At 43.2% G+C, this 16075-nt stretch overlaps 1 pseudogene; it reads left to right on the forward strand.

The window, feature by feature from the left end:
- Positions 1-16075, forward strand: part of LOC139366325 (protein transport protein Sec24B-like) — a 33722-nt pseudogene that overhangs the window by 5282 nt on the left and 12365 nt on the right.

The raw sequence follows: 16075 nt of genomic DNA on the forward strand, positions 1-16075 counted from the left end.
TGATGGATCCTCGTCTTTTTATTAGCGGCCATCACTCCGTTTTCTCCCGCAATTGCATAGCCTATATAAATGTTGCGCAACATGAGCTCATGGGCTCTCATGAAGTGTTTGATTAGATTTTCGAATATATTTGCATTGACTTCAGAGTGATTAGTGACAATAGAGTGCTGAGTACCAGACAGTTAGCAAGTTTGGTAGGCTACTAATGACCATCAGCAGCATCAGAGCTTGGAAAAGCCTAATTAGCGACTAAACAGTCATGTGGAATTTGACTGCTTTATGACTGGTGACTAGAGGTCGACCGATTAATCGGAAGGGCCGATTTCAAGTTTTCATAACCGATTTGGCCGTTTAAAAATATATATATATATATTTTATTTTTTACATACCTTTATTTAACTAGGCAAGTCAGTTAAGAACACATTCTTATTTTCAATGACGGCCTAGGAATGGTGGGTTAACTGCCTCGTTCAGGGGCAGAACGACAGATTTTCACCTTGTCAGCTCGGGGGAACCAATCTTGCAACCTTACAGTTAACTCGTCCAACGCTATAACCATCTGCCTCTCATTGCACTCCACAAGGAGACTGCCTGTTACGTGAATGCAGTAAGCAAAGGTAAGTTGCTAGCTAACATTAAACTTATCTTATAAAAAAACAATCAATCAATCATAATCACTAGTTAACTACACGTGATTGATGATATTACTAGTTTATCTAGCGTGTCCTGCGTTGCATATAATCTGACTAAGCATACAAGTATCTGACTGAGCGGTGGTAGGCAGTAGCAGGCTCGTAAGCATTCATTCAAACATTCATTCAAACAGCACTTTCGTGCGTTTTGCCAGCAGCTCTTCGTTGTACTTCAAGCATTGCGCTGTTTATGACTTCAAGCCTATCAACTCCCGAGATGAGGCTGGTGTAACCGATGTGAAATGGCTAGCTAGTTAGCGCACTAATGGCGTTTCAAACGTCACTCGCTCTGAGACTTGGAGTGGTTGTTCCCCTTGCTCTGCATGGGTAACGCTGCTTCGAGGGTGGCTGTCGTTGTGTTCCTGGTTCGAGCCCAGGGAGGAGCGAGGAGAGGGACAGAAGCTATACTGTTACACTGGCAATACTAAATTGCATATAAGAACATCCAATAGTCAAAGGTTAATGAAATACAAACGCTATAGAGGGAAATAGTCCTATAATTCCTATAATAACTACAACCTAAAACTTCTTACCTGGGAATATTGAAGACTCATGTTAAAATGAACCACCAGCTTTCATATGTTCTCATGTTCTGAGCAAGGAACTTAAACGTTAGCTTTCTTACATGGTACATATTGCACTTTTACTTTCTTCTCCAAAACGTTGTTTTTGCATTATTTAAACCAAATTGAACATGTTTCATTATTTATTTGAGGCTAAATTGATTTGATTGATGTATTATATTAAGTTAAAATAAGTGTTCATTCAGTATTGTTGTAATTGTCATTATTACAAATACTTTTTTAAAAATCGTCCGATTAATCGGTATCGGCTTTTTTTGGTACTCCAATAATCGGTACCGGCATTGAAAAATCATAATCGGTCGACCTCTACTCGTGACCGCCTGTGTGGCGGTGATATGGTGACCGCAACAGTCCTAGGTCCAACTCATCCCAAACTGTCTCAGTTGGGTCAAATCAAATACATTTTTAATTGGTCAGATACACATGGTTAGCAGATGTTAATGCGAGTGTAGCGAAGTGCTTGTGCTTCTAGTTCTGACCGTGCAGCAATATCTAACAAGTAATCTAACAATTCCACAACAACTACCTAATACACACAAGTGTAACGGAATGAATAAGAATATGTACATATCTAATATTTGGATGAGCGATGGCTGAATGGCATAGGCAACATGTAGTAGATGGTATAGAGTCCAGTATATACATATGAGATGAGTAATGTAGGGTATGTAAACATTATATAAAGTTGTTTGAAGTGACTATTGATACATTTATTACATCCAAATTTTAATTATTAAAGTGGGTAGAGATTTGAGTCAGTATGTTGGCAGCAGCCACTCAATGTTAGTGATGGCTGTTTAACAGTCTGATGGCCTTGAAATAGAAGCTGTTTTTCAGTCTCTCGGTCCCAGCTTTGATGCACCTGTACTGATCTCGCCTTTCGGATGATAGTGGGGTGAACAGGCAGTGGCTCGGGTGGTTGTTGTCCTTGATGATCTTTTTGGCCTTCCTGTGACATTGGGTGGTGTAGGTGTCCTGGAGGGCAGGTAGTTTGCCCCCGGTGATGCGTTGTGCAGACCTCACTGCCTTCTGGAGAGCCTTACGGTTGTGGGCAGAGAAGTTGCCGTACCAGGCGGTGATAGAGCTCTCGATTGTGCATCTGTTAAAGTTTGAGTTTTTGGTGACAAGCCAAATTTCTTCAGCCTCCTGAGGTTGAAGAGGTGCTGTTGCGCCTTCTTCACCACGCTGTCTGTGTGGGTGGACCATTTCAGTTTGTCTGTGATGTGTACGCCGAGGAATTTAAAACTTACTACCCTCTCCACTACTGTTCCGTCGATGTGGATAGGGGGGTGTTCCCTCTGCTGTTTCCTGAAGTCCACGATCATCTCCTTTTGTTTTGTTGACTTTGAGTGTGAGGTTATTTTCCTGACACCACCCTCCGAGGGCCCTCACCTCCTCCCTGTAGGCCGTCTTGTCATTGTTGGTAATCAAGCCTAACACTGTAGTGTCGTCTGCTAACTTGATGATTGAGTTGGAGGCATGCATAACCACGCAGTCATGGGTGAACAGGGAGTACAGGAGAGGGCTGAGAATGCGCCCTTGGGAGGCCCCAGTGTTGAGGATCAGCGGGGTGGAGATGTTGTCTCCTACCCTCTCCACCTGGGGGCAGCCCGTCAGAAAGTCCAGGACCCAGTTGCACAGGGTGGGGTTGAGACCCAGGGTCTCGAGCTTAATGGCTAGTTTGGAGGTTACTGTGGTGGTAAATTCTGAGCTTTAATCGATGAACAGCATTCTTACATAGGTATTCCTCTTGTCTAGATGGGTTAGGGCAGTGTGATTGCGTTTGCGTCGTCTGTGGACCTATTGGGGCGGTAAGTAAATTGTAGTGGTTCTAGGGTGTCAGGTAGGGTGGAGGTGATATGGTCCTTGACTAGTCTCTCAAAGCACTTCGTGATGACGGAAGTGATTGCTACGGGGCGATAGTCGTTTAGCTCAGTTACCTTAGCTTTCTTGGGAACAGGAACAATGGTGGCCCTCTTGAAGCATGTGGGAACATGCGGACTGGGATAGGGATTGATTGAATATGTCCATAAACACACCAGCCATCTGGTCTGCACATGCTCTGAGGACGTGGCTAGCGATGCTGTCTGGCCCGGCAGTCTTGCGAGGGTTAACATGTTTAAATGTTTTACTCACGTTGGCTGCGGTGAAGGAGAGCCCGCAGGTTTTGGTAGCGGGCCGTGTCAGTGGCACTGTATTGTCCTCAAAGCAAGTTGAGGTCGGGTGATTGTGGAGGCCAGGTCATCTGATGCAGTACCATCACTCTCCTTCAGCCCTGGAGTTGTTTTGGGTCATTGTCCTGTTGAAAAACAAATGATCGTCCCACTAAGCGCAAACCAGATGGAATGGCATATCGCTGCAGAATGCTTCTGTAGCCATGCTGGTTAAGTGTGCCTTGAATTCTAAATAAATCAGTGTCAGCAGCAAAGCACCATCACTCCTCCTCCATGCTTCACGGTGGGAACCACACATGCAGAGGTCATCCGTTCACCTACTCTGCATCTCACAAAGACACAGCGGTTGGAACCAAAAATCTCAAATTTGGACTCATCAGTCCAAAGGACAGATTTCCACCGGTCTAGTGTCCATTGCTCGTGTTTCTTGTCCCAAGCAAGTCTCTTCTTATCGGTGTCCTTTAGTAGTGGTTTCTTTGCAGCAATTCGACCATGAAGGCCTGAGTCATGCAGTCTCCCCTGAACACTTGATGTTGATATGTGTCTGTTACTTGAACTCTGTGAAGCATTTATCTGTTCTGCAATTTCTGAGGCTGTTAACTAATAATTAACTTATCCTCTTCAGCAGAGGTAATTCTGGGACTTCCTTTCCTGTGGTGATCCTCATGAGAGCTAGTTTCATCATAGCGCTTGATGGTTTTTGCGACTGTACTTGAAGAAGCATTCAAAGTTCTTGAAATGGTTCATATTGACAGAACTTCATGTCTTAAATTAATGATGGACTGTTTCTCTTTGCTTATTTGAGCTGTTCTTGCCATAATATTGACTTTGTCTTTTACCAAATATGGCTGTCTTCTGTATTCCAACCCTACCTTGTCACAACACAACTGATTGGCTCAAACGCATTAAAATGGAAAGAAATTCCACAAATTAACTTTAACAAGGCACACCTGTTAATTGAAATGCATTCCAGGTGACTACCTCATGAAGCTGGTTGAGAGAATGCCAGTAGTGTTCAAAGCTGTCATCAAGGCAAAGGGTGGCTACTTTGAAGAATATAAAATATATTTTGATTTGTTTAACACTTGGTTACTACATGATTCCATATGTGTTATTTCATCAGTATTATTCTACAATGTAGTCAGTAGTAAAAAAATAAATAAAAAGCCTTGAATCAGTAGGTGTGTCCAAAATTTTGACAGCTACTGTATGTTTCACAAGTTTGGATAGTGCAATACATACAGTAGAGTACAGTATATCGTACTGTAATCTGCTGTGCTTTTTTGTGCTGCGCAGTGCTGAAACCTGAGAATGACATTCATATCCATAATTATACGTTTTTGTATAGTACAGATCAGTTACACATGATGGAATTTTGTTACCGTAATTCCGTTACTGGGCGTAAATCTTCAGTTACTGTAGTTTAATACCACCCCATTCTTTCTGCAGACGTGTTTGGATCTTAATTTGGAGTAAATATTTGTCAGAGTTTTTAGAAAACATGGTTTCATTAAAACCTGAGGGAGATTTTACAATTATTCTGCACAGTTCTTCCACTAAACTAGTTTTGGTAAAATGTTCAGTGGAAATTGTTAAAAGTTGTCTTTGTGTATAATTTGTTCAACTTTGAAATAAATGTTGATTTTTTAAAAATTCTATAGTGAACGTGCCTACACTGGTATTGTGTGCTCAAGCCAACAGCTGGCAGATAGTGTTGGTATAGCCTACATGATGAGATTATTCTGGACAAAAGAGCCATTTGTCAAATGGCAGCCAAGCATCGATCATTATGTCACCAGAATAAGACCCTCGATATTTATTGGAAAAGAACACCAAGCCTGTCACGGTTCACTTTCACCACCCTGTGAAGTTCATTATTTTTTAAATCTGTAGCCTATTAAACTGACACAAAAAGATCCCACCTTGTCTTGTGTTTTGTCGACGTTTGGAAAGTTTACTGCCAAATTTGCTATTTCCTTCAGGCCTGTCGTGACACTTTTTTTAACTTGTACTTTACTCGCATAAAAAGCTTGTATGAAAACCTGGTTTGTGTGGTAGAAGCTAGTGAGTAGGGATGTTTTTGCAGGAGAATCGCAACCATCCTCAACAACGTGCCCACCACACAGACTTCCTGGACTCAGTCCTTTGGCTCTGTCCTCGCCCCCTCCTCCCCTCCACATAGTTGATGGTTGTTCTGTTTTGTACCCTCTCCCACCCCCCCACAGGCATGCACTACGGATATTTAGCCAATAGTGGCGCTAGCTCTGCCAACGCCGCCGCCAACGTTGCCCCCTCGTCATCCAGCTCCGCTGAGGATGATGATGAGGAGGAGGATGAGGAAGCAGGTCTGCTTATAGCTTTTATTCCCAACCCAACTCCAATAACCATCAACTAACCTGACCCTCACATCAACCCATGCAGCACTTACTTTCCTTTCAACCCCAGGCACTTTACATTCATACTCATGTCTCAAAGCCACCTCCGCCCATCTCTAGCAGCTTCTCTGCCCCCCTCTACTGCCCACCTGACGGCCTCCACGCATTCAACAGCTATGCCACATCTTCTCCCAGCATTATCACTGTGTTCCCAATAGATATTGGATGTTAGTGATGAGAGCTCATTGTAACTGAAACCACAGTGAAGGATGTCAGTAAGAAAGGTGAAGCTGATCAATTAACCTCTTCTTGATCAAGATAAGCCTTGATTAAGCTTAATTCGATTCATCTGTGAAATCATGTGAGTAGGGTGTAGTGTTTGAGAGCAAATTGGTTGTTTTAGGATCGGTTTAGTCTTCTTGACATGCAGGCTACGCACTCGTTCTTGTGCTGTCCAATCATGTCCTCTCAGCTCTCGCCCACTAACCATTTAGGAACGATTGCATTTCAATTACAGACACTGATCCAACTGGTTTCTGAATTAAGAAGCACATTTTTCTTCCCGTTGCAATTTCAGAATTTCATCCTCCTGAAAAACAATTGATTTTGCATGATTGGTTTTGCATTTAGATTAGGGAAAAAACACACTTTTCTGTAGCTCCCTTTCTGGGCCAGTTACTAGCCAACACTTTGTTTGGAACCTCTAATCTTAGCACCTAACATAGTTATGCTATGCTGATAATGATGTTATTATACAACATTTCCCATTTTGGTTATCAGCATGCACTGTACATGCGGTGTTTCAACAAGAAGGTGTTTATGAGTTTCCTAAGGGTGCTGGTGGGTCCCACCCTTGGGTTTTGTGTAATTGGCTAGAGGTTAACAGCTTTTTAAATATAGCAGGTCCCTTGTTGCTGTGGGCCAACAGGCACTGGTCTCCGCCGGGAGAAGGGTAGAGGCCTAGGCATGTCAGCACTAGCTCTCGCTAGCACCTCCTGCTAAAGGTGTGCTCCTCCTCCCCATCTTACATTCCAAACGCTCTCCATCATTCCATCATTTTCATTTTCAAGTTGCAGATGTTTGTCCTGTTTGATCAGGTCCCTTATCATTCTGTCTCTTTCTGTTGCTTGGCCAACATTTTTTGTTTATGCCTACCCTTTTGCTGTTTTGTGTTATGACATGAATTCATACGAGAACAAGGGCATGGCAATCATATCATCCTTGTGTCCCCAGCCAGCCAGTTTCACTAATATCCAGATCACTTAATCCAGTGGGGTGGCAGTCAGATTTAGCTGCCTGGGATAATTGGAGCTCATCCAATGAGCTCTTGGCCTGCGCAGGCAGTGCTATCTTGGTTCACTGTCACAGCCTTCCATTTGGCCCAATTTGATTAATCAACTCCGATGTGCGTGTGGCTGAGACTTAAAAGCACCATCTCATAGTGCCCCATAGCCCCTCTACCCAATTACTCAAGAGATGGAAGGAAGGCTGTATGTGCACGGCCTAGGGAGATGATGATGATAACTGCTGTCTGTTTCTCTATAAGTAAGTAGCCTTGGCTTGTGCGAGCCGGAATGGCTCATAGGAGCCGGAGATACCCGTGACAGGAGGCTAGTCTATCTCCTTAATGCTGAGTGCCATGCAAAGACTCATTGAGTTCCATTTTTACAGTTTTTGGTATGACTAGGCCGGAGATCCAACTCCCAATCTCAGTGCGGACACTCTACCCATTTCAGCAGCTTTCATGTTTTATTTTTCTCCCGCCAGCATGTCCAAGGCCCTGCAGAGTTGTACTAAACCGTTGAAAGACAACAGCTCCTCACAACTCTGTTTCGTTCTTCACCTCCCTCCTTTCTCAGGCGGGGATAGTTCCTCAACCACCACCGGCAGTGCATCCCCGGTGCCCAACAGCTACGACTCCCTGGAAGGCGGCAGCTACCCAGGTACATACTTTACTCAGCTCTAAACATCCAACGCTACATGTACTCTGCATTGTGGAGGCATTTGAAAAATTTGACCCAACCCATCTTGAGGCCAGATCCGTCATCCAATTTAACATTTCTTCTGCCACGTATCTCCACTCAACCACAGTCCCAAATGCGCTCAGCTGGCAGCTATCCATTGGTACATGCAACTTTAATGTTTCTCTCTTTATTTCCAGAGTTCTCCAATCCACCGTCTGCCGACATGCCCAATCAGCCAGTCTATCAGCAGAGGCCGGTCTCCAGGACAGACTCCTCCCCCTCACACGGCGGGTACAACCAAACTGGCTATCAGCATTTGCCACAGGTAAGATGTTCTGGTGCAACCCACCTGGTTGTGTATGACTAAAATGATCAAAATACTATATATTCCTCATTCTAATATGGTCCCTCATGAAATACATGAAAAGGAGTTAGCCTACTAAGTCAATACCAGTGGTGTAAATGACTTAAGTAAAAATGCTTTAAAGTACTACTTAAGTGGTGTTTTGGGCTATCTGTACTTTACTATTTATATTTTTGTCAACTTTTTCTTCACTACATTCCTAAATAATATATTTTTTAAACAATCTTAAGAAATTTGTGCCTTCTGGTTTTTATATTTAAAACCAAATATTTTTAAACTTACTCAAGTAGTATTTTACTCGGTCACTTTTACTTGAGAAATTTTCTAGTCAGGTGTCTACTTTTCTTTAAGTATGACAATTGAATACTTTTTACCCCACTGGTCAATACATTTTTCATCCGTTCCTTTCTATCATGTTCATCTCTGTTCCACACTGGACCCTTGTGGTAATGATCTACCTGTCTCATTTTACTGTGTGACTAACTGCATCCCATTTGTCCGCGCAGCCCTTCCCTAACATGTCCCAGCTATCTGCGGCCCTCGGGGGACTGAGTGGTGTACCAGAGCTGGAGGTGGAGGCGCTGCGGCCGGTCAACCTGCTGCAGGAGAGGAACCTGCTGCCCCACCAGCCCCTGGATGCCCCAGAACCCAACCTCAGCGCTGACCTAAAGAAGGCCAACTGCAGCCCGGAGTAAGAGGGAGGGAGAGTTTGTGGGTTTGAGAATATGCTGGTATCTGAGCACAAAACTCACTGACAATATGCAGCATAAACTGAAACACTTTGAATGACAGGTCTCCCAAGCTTATTGATAGGATCAAGCAAAACACATATTGGAAACATTGTTGATTTCAAACGTACTTCTCTATCTCCACACTGCATTGTTCATCCATAGTCTCCGCTAACTCAATGAAATATATTAGCTCATGTCTGGCAAGGCAGTGCTAAACGCTCTTCTCTCTGGCCTCCACAGCACGTTCCGGTGTACCCTGACCAACATTCCCCAGACCCAGGCCCTGCTGAATAAAGCCCGGCTTCCCCTAGGCCTGCTCCTGCACCCCTTCAGAGACCTCGCAGTAAGACATCCAACCCGAACACAACCAGGGCTCTGCCCACAAACATCCCCTGGCTCCTAACTCCTGGTGTAGATCTGAGAGGATTGGATAGGTGTAAGGAACTGACATTTCAGGGAGCTATGAACTCGAAAGGGCAATTTGCTACAGAATAAATGTAGTGGAATTGAGTGAATATCCTAGAAAACTTGTCAGTGGCTATTTATATTGACTGGTTTTCAGTGTTGATCTATACTATGCCCCCTAAATAAAACTGTCATTCTGTCATAGGAAATTAAACTGAGTACAGAAACAGAACAGTAGGAGGCAATGCAGGTTGAGATGGAGGATGAGGAGCTGCAATAATACATTGTTTTAGGGTCAGTCGAAGTGCAATGTGGTAAAAGTACAAAAAGCCAGTCGGTGTTGACATAAGGTGTTTACAGAAAGGATTCCACTCTTACAAGATGCATATTGCAGGTGCAGGTTAGATCAAATATAGAGTTTAGACCAAATTGTCAGAAATAACTTTAACAAACCACAGATGAAATAAATAAATAAATAATCTTCATCACAGAATCTCTCTCTATCCATAGCAACTCCCAGTGATCACGTCCAACACCATAGTGAGATGTCGCTCCTGTCGCACCTACATTAACCCCTTCGTCTCCTTCCTGGACCAGAGGAGATGGAAATGCAATCTCTGTTACAGGGTCAACGATGGTACGGATCCCTCTATTCAATAGGTGTACAAGGGCAGCACTGTCCAAATGCTGATGTTCAATAACATCTGCTAAATCACCTGAATGTAAATATTCTCCTCCTCAGTTCCTGATGAGTTTATGTATAACCCAGTGACCCGCTCATATGGAGAGCCCCACAAGAGGCCAGAGGTACAGAACTCCACTGTGGAGTTCATAGCCTCTTCAGATTACATGGTTAGTATTCATCCATCCAGAAGCAGTTTGCCCTCAGGTCTCCATCAGACACACGTCAGAACCAGAACTGGTTGAATGTTTTGAGTAAAGCATGTGTTCTCCCCAGCTGCGTCCCCCTCAGCCTGCAGTGTACCTGTTTGTGCTGGATGTGTCTCACAACGCGGTGGAGGGAGGCTACCTGAACGTCTTCTGTCACACCCTACTGGAAAACCTGGACAAGTGAGTCGCTTTGCCATAGAGTCCATACATAGTATTTGGCAACCTTTTCGTTCTCAAAATAAGACTCTCTTTTTGTAGTTTAGGCTCCATTTCAAAGAGGGTGGGAAAAAATAAAATGAGAAATGTAAAACATGGCTTGCATTGGCCTGCTTGCAAGTGCGTAAGAACTGGAGGAATATTGAAATTAATCTCTCTGGTGCATTCTGTTTTAGCAGTTAAGTCCATCAGCATGCATACATATAAAAGACCCCTTCAGCCCCCAGCTGTGCCCTGGACACCATATGTGAATTGATCGCCCCCCATCAGAGTTCATACAGTTAGGTGACCTAAACTGGGAAATGCTTAACACCCCGACCGTCCTACAATCTAAGCTAGATGCCCTCAATCTCACACAAATGATCAAGGAACCTACCAGGTACAACCCTAAATCTGTAACCATGGGCATGCTTGTAGATATCGTCCTGACCAACATGCCCTCTAAATACACCTCTGCTCTCTTCAACCAGAGTCTCAGCGATCACTGCCTCATTGTCTGCTTGCGTAATGGGTCTGCGGTCAAACGACCACCCCTCATCACTGTCAAATGCTCCCTTAAACACTTCAGCGAGCAGGCCTTTCTAATCTACCTGGCCCGGGTATCCTGGAATGATATTGAACTCATCCCGTCAGTAGAGGATGCCTGGTTGCTCTTCAAAAGTGTTTTCCTAACCATCTTAATAAGCATGCCCCATTCCAAAAAAAATTACACAGTCATTTAGGAAAGCTAAGGCTAGCTTTTTCAAACAGAAATTTGCTTCCTGTAGCACTAATTCCAAAAAGTTTTGGGATACTGTAAAGTCCATGGAGAATAAGAGCACCTCCTCCCAGCTGCCCACTGCACTGAGGATAGGAAACACTGTCACCACCAATAATCTACAATAATTTCAATAAGCATTTTTCTATGGCTGGTCATGCTTTCCACCTGGCTACCCCTACCCCGGCCAACATCACAGCACCCCCTTCAGCAACTTGCCCTAGAGACTTATATCTCCCTCTATAATTTTAAGCATCAGCTTACCAATCACTGTACCTGTACACAGCCAATCTGCAAATAGCACACCCAACTACCTCATCCCCATATTATTACTCAACCTGTTGCTCTTTTGCACCCCAGTATCTCTACTTGCACATCATCTGCACATCTGTCACTCCAGTGTTAATGCTAAATGGTAATTATTTTGCCTATTTATTGCCTACCTCCCTACTCTTCAACATTTGCACACACTATACAATAATTTGTCTATCTTTTTTTCTATTGTGTTATTGACTGTACGTTTATTTGTTTGTTACTCTGTGTTATTGTTTTTGTCGCACTGCTTTGCATTATCTTGACCAGGTCGTAGTTGTAAATGAGAACTTGTTCTCAACAGGCCTACCTGGTTAAATAAAGGTGAAATAAAAATAGAATAAGATATGGGGAGCAATAGGATTTTGGCAACCCTGAGGCAAAATCTGCAACAGTTCCACAAGGAGTAGCCCGTTTGAAGTTGATACGTTTCAACTATGAAGTAAAGAAAGATGTATACATACATACAGTTGAAGTCAGAAGTTTACACGTTTACAGTTTACACTTAGGTTGGAGTCATTAAAACTCGTTTTTCAACCACTCCACACATTTCTTGTTAACAAACTATAGTTTTGGCAAGTTGGTTAGGACATCTACTTTGCATGACACAAGCAATTTTTCCAACAATTGTTTAGAGACAGATTATTTCACTTAGAATTAATACAACTTACATTTTAGTTGACTGTGCCTTTTAAACAGCTTGAAAAATTCCAGAAAATTATGTAATGGCTTCTGATTGGCTAATTCACATAATTTGAGTCAATTGGAGGGGTACCTGTGGATGTTTTTCAAGGCCTACCTTCAAACTCCGTGCCTCTGCTTGACATCATGGGAAAATCAAAAGAAATCAGCCAAGACCTCAGAAAAAAGAATTGTAGACCTTCACAAGTCTGGTTAATCTTTGGGAGCAATTTTCAAACTCCTGAAGGTACCACGTTCATCTGTACAAACAATAGTACGCAAGTATAAACAGCACGGAACCACGCAGCCGTCATACCGCTCAAGAAGGAGACGCGTTCTGTCTCCTGGAGATGAACGTACTTTGGTTTGAAAAGTACAAATCAATCCCAGATCAACAGCAAAGGACCCTGTGAAGATGCTGGAGGAAACGGGTACAAAAGTATCTACAGTAAAACAAGTCCGATATCGACATAACCTGAAAGGCATCTCAGCAAGGAAGAAGCCACTGCTCCAAAACCACCATAAAAAAGCCAGACTACGGTTTGCAACTGCACATGGGGACAAAGATTGTACTTTTCGGAGAAATGTCCTCTAGTCTGATGAAACAAAAATAGAAATGTTTGGCCATAATGACCATAGTTATGTTTGGAGGAAAAAGGGGGAGGCTTCCAAGCTGAAGAACACCATCCCAACCATGAAGCACGAAGTGGCAGCATCATGTTGTGGTGGTGCTTTGCTGCAGCAGGGACTGGTGCACTTCATCAAAATAGATAGCATCATGAGGTAGCAAAATGATGTGGATATATTGAAGCAACATCTCAAGACATCTGTCAGGAAGTTAAAGCTTGGTCGCAAATGGGTCTTTCAAATGGACAGTGACCCCAAGCAACCTTCCAAAGTTGTGGCAAATTGTCAAGGTATTGGAGTGGCCATCACAAAGCCCTGACCTCAATTCTATAGAATTGTTTTGGGCAGAACTGAAAAAGTGTGTGTGAGCAAGGAGGCCTACAAACCTGACACAGTTACACCAGCTCTGTCAGGAGGAATGGGCCAAAATTCACCCAACTTATTGTGGGAAGCTTGTGCAAGGCTACCCGAAACATTTGAACGAAGTTAAACAATTTAAAGGCAATGCTACCGAATACTAATTGAGTATACAGTGGGGCAAAAAAGTGTGTGAAAACCTTGTGAAGACTTACAGAAAACGTTTGACCTCTGTCATTGCCAACAAAGGGTATATAACAAAGTATTGAAAAACTTTTGTTATTGACCAAATACTTATTTTCCACCATAATTTGCAAATAAATTCATTAAAAATCCTACAATGTGATTTTCTGTATTTTTTTTCTTCTCATTTTGTCTCATAGTTGTGTACCTATGATGAAAATTACAGGCCTCATCTTTTTAAGTGGGAGAACAATTGGTGGCTGACTAAATACTTTTTTGCCCCACTGTATGTAAACTTCTGACCCATATTCTGACAATTCACATTCTTGAAATAAAGTGGCGATCTTAACTGACCTAAGACGGGACATTTTTACTTGGATTATATGTCAGGAATTGTGAAACTGAGTTTAAATGTATTTGGCTAAATTGTATGTAAACTTCCGACTTCATCTGTATATCTAGTTTTTCTCGCCAGGAAAAGAGACATGGAATACTTGAACAGGACTGTTATTCCAGATTTTCCCAGGAAATTCAATTGTTCTTTGTCGTAACCAAACAAAACTAGCTCTGACAACTGTTCCCTGCTGGTTTCAATGTCTGGAAGATCTGTCACGTCAACTCCATAATGCCAAATCCATAATCGCACTTTTTGACGTGGAAATGAGTTCACCAGAATTCCATTGTCAAAGCCGAGAGATATTCTGCCATTTCCATTGTCCAGTACTGTTTGTTATACGCTGGAGGCTAGGGTGACTCTCTAGGGGTTCTGTCTGTGTTTCAGGATGCCTGGGGACACGCGCACCCGAGTTGGCTTCATCACCTTCAACAGCACCATCCACTTCTACAACCTCCACGAGAGCCTCTCACAGCCCCAGATGTTGGTGGTCTCCGACATCGACGGTGTGTGTTCTTTCAGTCAGCTCCCCTTATCCATCTTCAGGTCCACTCCCTAGAAATGTCAGTCGGTTTGTGCTCTAGCCAACATGTTGTTATCTTGCTAAACAACTCTTGGCAAGGCAACAGTGTAGTGTTGATGACTGCAGACTGACTGCATCCCCCCTCCCTCAAACTGACCTGTCACTTATTTACTGATGGTTGAAATAATGACGTTTTTTTTGTTGGTTTTCTCCAAGTTAAATATCTAAGGAAATTGAATTGGAGCTGTGATACATTAAATGATTCCGTCTTGGTTCTGTTTTTGTAGATATCTTCATTCCAACCCACGACAGTCTCCTGGTGAACCTGAAGGAAAGCAGAGCGGTAAAGGTTTTTATTTGACTGAGAATGTGTGCAACTATTTGTGTTTACCGGTGTCATCACAGACTGGTTTTCTTGACTGGCTTGTGAAGGTGAGAGTCTTGGTGTGTTTTAGACCATGTATGGTTGCTTTAGTGTGATAGTATTTTTTGATTGTGTGTGCCTTTTTTTAGTGATTTTGACTGCTCTCTTTCCTTCCCTCTCTCTCCTTTCTCCCTCTCCTCCTCTCCCCCCCTCTCCCAGCTGGTGAGGGTACTGTTGACCTCCCTACACAGCATGTTTAGCCAGACCAGGGAGACCCACAGTGCCCTGGGCCCGGCACTGCAGGCTGCCTACAAACTCATGTCCCCCACGGGGGGCCGCGTCTCCGTGTTCCAGACCCAGCTACCCACGCTGGGCCCAGGTCTGTTGCAGTCCCGGGAGGACCCCAACCAGAGGTCCAGTACCAAGGTATGAGTGCTGAGTCACACAGGCATGACACACACAATCATAGTACCAGTCAAAAGTTTGGACACCTACTCATTCAAGGGTTTTTCTTTATTTATACTATTTTCTACATTGTAGAATAATAGTGAAGATATCAAAACTATGAAATAACACGTATGGAATCATGTAGTAACCAAAAAAGTATTCAAATCAAAATATATTTGAGATTCTTCAAAGTAGCCACGCTTGGCATTCTCTCAGCCAGCTTCACCTGGAATGCTTTTCCAACAGCCTTGAAGTAGTTCCCACATATGCTGAGCACTTGTTGGCTGCTTTTCCTTCACTCTGATCCAACTCATCCCAGACCATCTCAATGGTGTTGAGGTCGGGTGATTGTGGATACCGGGTTATCTGATGCAGCACTCATTACTCTCCTTCTTGGTCAAATAGCCTTTACATAGCCTGTAGGTGTGTTGGGTCATTGTCCTGTTGGAAAACGAATGATAGTTCCACTAAGTGCAAACCAGATTGGATGGTGTATCGCTGCAGAATGCTGTGGTAGCCATGCTGGTTAAGTGTGCCTTGAATTCTAAATAAATCACTGACGGTGGTGATTTCCTTTCCTGTGGTGGTCCTCATGAGCCAGTTTCATATTAGCGCTTGATGGTTTTCTTGACATTTTCCGGATTGACTGACCTTCATGTCTTAAAGTAATGATGGACTGTCGTTTCTCTTAGCCCTATTTGGTAAAAGACCAAGGCCAAATTATGTGAAGGACGCTCAAATACTAGAAACAACGAAGATATGAAGGTCAGTCAATCCCAAGAATTTTGCGCTAGGATGAAACTGGCTGTCATGAGGACTGCCACAGGAAAGGAAGACCTCTTCCTCAGAAGATACATTCATTAGAGTTATCAGCCTCAGATTGCAGCCAAAACAATTCTTCACTGAGTTCAAGTAAGACACATCTCAACATCAACTGTAAAGAGGAGACTGCGTCAATAAGGCCTCCATGGTCGAATTGCTGCAAAGAAACCACTACTAAAGAACACCAATAAGAGGAAGAGACTTGCTTGGGC

Source organism: Oncorhynchus clarkii, chromosome 14 (genome assembly GCF_045791955.1).
Source record: "Oncorhynchus clarkii lewisi isolate Uvic-CL-2024 chromosome 14, UVic_Ocla_1.0, whole genome shotgun sequence".
NCBI lineage: Eukaryota > Metazoa > Chordata > Actinopteri > Salmoniformes > Salmonidae > Oncorhynchus > Oncorhynchus clarkii.